This window comes from Crinia signifera, chromosome 1 (assembly GCF_055691185.1).
Source record: "Crinia signifera chromosome 1, ASM5569118v1, whole genome shotgun sequence".
Taxonomy (NCBI): Eukaryota; Metazoa; Chordata; class Amphibia; order Anura; family Myobatrachidae; genus Crinia; species Crinia signifera.
In genome coordinates, this window is record NC_139217.1 from 32,993,651 (window position 1) to 32,998,388 (window position 4,738).

The following is a 4,738-nucleotide window of genomic DNA, read 5'->3' on the forward strand; positions in this document are numbered from 1 at the left end:
GGGTGGCGTACAAAAATTGGGGGGACATTTAAGGGTTAATTCTGCCTATTTGGGCTCTGTAGCCCATTTAACATTGATTCCTATGTGAAAATCGCGGGCATTGAGGCATTGAATGCAAAATCGCGGTCAATCTGGCTTTTTAACATTGTTCCCTATGGGAAAATCGCGGTGATCGCGGGCATCGCGTCGCGGCCGTTTATGTACTGCCCGCGATGTCGCGATCACCGCGATGGGCGCCGTTCTAGGTAAAGAGTACCCTTCTCCTTCTGTCTTTCTTCTCTTTTCTTCTCCTTCTGTCTTTCTCTTTTCTTCTCCTTCTGTCTTTCTTCTCTTTTCTTCTCCTTCTGTCTTCTAGGGCTCCTCGCTGTATGCTCCTCACTGAATGATGCAAAATGTTATGAGGTGGGAGGGGGTCTCTTTTCAAGTGTAAAGGCCCCCCTCCACTAGTGCACTTTGGAATGTTTAATCCGATGCAGAGCAATCAAATTAAATTAAAATGTAAAATGGAGGTAGAATCTACCTTCATTTTACATTCCCTCTCCCCCAGGACCCAGATAGCAGCATATTCTACCAGGTACCAGCATCTTCTACATTCATACATACTACACCCACTGCCGCTCTCATTCATACATTCTACACACACTGTCACCCTCATTCATACATACTACACACACTACCGCTCTCATTCATACATTCTACACACACTGTCACCCTCATTCATACATACTACACACACACACTGCCGCTGTCATTCATACATACTACACACACTGCCGGCCTCATTCATACATTCTACACACACTGCCACCATCATTTATACATACTACACACACACACTGCCGCCGTCATTTATACAAACTACACACAAAGACACCGTTGTACATACATACTACACACTGCCACCCTCATTCATACATACATACATACATACTACACACACACACTGCCGCCATCATTTATACAAACTACACACAATGACACCGTCATACATACATCCTACACACACTGCCGCCCTCATTCATACATACATACATACATACTACACCCACTGACGCTCTCATTCATACATACTACACACACTACCGCTCTCATTCATACATTCTACACACACTGTCACCCTCATTAATACATACTACACACACACACTGCCGCCGTCATTCATACATACTACACACACTGCCGGCCTCATTCATACATTCTACACACACTGCCACCATCATTTATACATACTACACACACACACTGCCGCCGTCATTTATACAAACTACACACAAAGACACCGTTGTACATACATACTACACACTGCCACCCTCATTCATACATACATACATACTACACACACACACTGCCGCCATCATTTATACAAACTACACACACTGACACCGTCATACATACATCCTACACACACTGCCGCCCTCATTCATACATACATACTACACCCACTGCCGCTATCATTCATAAATACTACACCCACTGCCGCTCTCATACATACATACTACACACACTGCCGTCCTCATTCATAAATACTACACACACTGACGCTCTCATTCATACATACTACACACACTGACGCTCTCATTCATACATACTACACACACTGACGCTCTCATTCATACATACTACACACACTGACGCTGTCATTCATACATACTACACACACTGACGCTGTCATTCATACATACTACACCGACTGCCGCTCTTATTCATACATACTACACACACTGCCGCTCTCATTCATACATATTACACACACTGCCGCTCTCATTCATAAATACTACACACACTGCCGCTCTCATTCATACATACTACACACACTGCCGCTCTCATTCATACATACTACACACACTGACGCTCTCATTCATACATACTACACACACTGCCGCCATCATTTATACATACTCCACACACTGCCGCCCTCATTCATAAATACTACACACACTGACGCTCTCATTCATACATACTACACACACTGACGCTGTCTTTCATACATACTACACACACTGACGCTCTCATTCATACATACTACACACACTGCCGCTCTCATTCATACATACTACACACACTGCCGCTCTCATTCATACATACTACACACACTGATGCTCTCATTCATACATACTACACACACTGCCGCCATCATTTATACATACTCCACACACTGCCGCCCTCATTCATACATACTACACACACTGTCGCCCTCATTCATACTACACACACACACTGCCGCCGACATTTATACAAACTCCACACACTGACGCCGTCATACATACATACATACTACACACTGCCACCCTCATTCATACATCCTACACACACTGTCATCCTCATTCATACATAAATACATACATACTATGCACACATGTAGGAAGTGGTGCTTCCTCCTGCACCCACAGGAGACGGCGTGCACGAGAGGCAGATTCCTGGCACGGTCAGGAAACTCCGGGTCCGCCGCTGTATCCGGGTCCGACCTCGGCTGTCTTCCGGAGACCCAGCAGCAGCAGTGCTGCAATAAGCCCCACCGCCTCTTCCTACCGCAATAACTTCCCTCCCAGTCCGCCCGGCAGTACACTGCCCCCCCCCCCCCATCTGTCAGCCGGAAGGGGGATGACGGGAGCGACGGAGTTCCCATGGGCGGAAACAGACAGCTCCACTGAGCCGCGGCGCTGAGTAGTCAGGGGAGCAAAGAAAAATAAGTAAATCAGTGCTCGAAGAAAGTTCCTGGTATACACATACACACACACACAAATATATATATATATATATATATATATATATATATATACTTCCCTGAGACCAAAAATTATTATTTCTGGCAGTGCCACTGCCATATACCTGCCTCCTTTGGCCGCCCTCAGACCTGCTGCTGTCTGCCTGCTTCTAACGCTGCTGCTGACAGTCGGCTCACCTGCTGTTGCTCGAGTCTTCAGCTGCCGGGTGGAGGGGGAACAGGCGCTGGGAGGTGCAGCGCATGCGCAGCAGCCCTCCCGCAGCCATTTTTTATTTGGGCAAAGTGCCCCTTCAAATGAGTTGTGGGAAATGGCCCAGTTTTCCATTGGGCCAATCCGCCCCTGCCGGAGCCTGTCTGTTCAATGCCACCTCCGAACTGGGGCAAATGCAGAATTTTGTTGGGTGGGGGAAGGGGGGGGAGGGGGGTTCTGTGCATGTATTGTATGTACTGTACATCATTACACACACACTTTTGTACACAGACATACTGTTCATACATGCTGTACATACATGGCATACTTACAAAAACATCACACATACTACACACTACAGACACAGACAGCACATATATACACACTTCAAACACACACACACACACACACACACACACACACACACACACACACACATTAGCATAAAAAAACATGACAACATATACATCCAAGCATACATAGCATACAGTACATACAATCATCAACACACATAGCATATACACACATTACTTACATATATCATATACATACATACATACAGCATATACACATGGCATGCATAGACACAGCATATACACACTGACACACACAAAGCATAACATAGCACACATATACAGCATGTACACAGACACACACATAATGTACACATTGACACATATAGCATACAGACACACACACACACTCCCCTCTCAATACCAGGAGAGCAAATGCCCGCATAGTAACAAAGGCATTTAACACTTACCCCTTCCCTGCTTGCTTCAGGTTCTAAGGAAACTTCCTGCATCCCCCGGCCACATGGAGTACAGCCTGAGAGGAGCTGAGCTGCACGCTGAATCCACAGCTAGCTCCCCCTGCTGTCAGCCAGCAGCACAGCAGTAAAAAAAAACTCACTAGGAGGAGGAAGCCGCCCGAAGCTGTCAGCTCTGTGAATCGGGCTGAAAGCACCGCGGGAGGTGCTGCGTGCGGCCGCACATGCGCACCAGCCCTCCCGCGGCCATTTTTAAATTGGTCACAGCTGAGGCCGGCCGCGGCCATCTTTGTTTAGAGTACTTTGCTGCGGCCGCGGCCGGTAACCGCGGAGATGGCGGTTCGGCGGGCCGCAGCCCAGCCAGGGAGGGTGGGCGGCCGCTAAAACTTTAAAATGTGCCGGCCCACCGGGAAACGGCCCGGTTTCCCGGTGGGCCAATCCGCCCCTGTACAAATCCACAGTTTACAAGCAAAGATCATGATATTTTTAATACGAGCGTATTAAAACACACCTGAGGTAACAAACATTTTTAAATCAAAATTAATAACATTTAATTTTTTAATTAATTTAAGACCACAATTGAGTAATTTGGAGTGGCCTTATACTGTGTGTTTAATAAAGAAATTGATTTTTGAAAACAATCTTTCTAATAATAAACCATTACTTATATTTTGTCAGTCCGCCATTGAGTTTATGCCGGGGCTCCAGTAAGTATCCCTGCATCAACAAAGGATAGAGCAAAGGCTGTGAATACTAATGGATGTAATTTCTTAGTTTTTTTATTTTTAATAAATTTGCAAAAATCTCCAAAAAACGTCTCATGTGGTCATTATGGGGTAAAGTGCGAAGAATTTTGATAAAAATATATATATATATATATTCCATTTTGGAAAAGCGAAGCGATGTGAATACTTTCCAGATGCACTGTAATATAATGTATAGTAACATCTCGCTGTGCTTTATCTGTGTCTTTTAAATGCCATTAGAATTATGCATCTGTTGGGGAAAAGATTAAAAGAGGATGAAATCAGAACAATTTTGCAACCAAGTAACA

The 4,738-nt window shown here is 45.3% G+C and overlaps 1 long non-coding RNA gene across 1 annotated transcript; it reads right to left on the bottom strand.

Annotated features, from left to right (window-relative positions):
• Positions 1 to 257: 257 nt before the first annotated feature.
• Positions 258 to 3,891, bottom strand: LOC146025685 (uncharacterized). The gene is made up of 2 exons (XR_014454263.1): positions 3,679 to 3,891; positions 258 to 378 (listed from the first exon to the last, which is right to left on the bottom strand). It is a non-coding gene; the product is annotated as an uncharacterized LOC146025685 (long non-coding RNA).
• Positions 3,892 to 4,738: the final 847 nt, after the last annotated feature.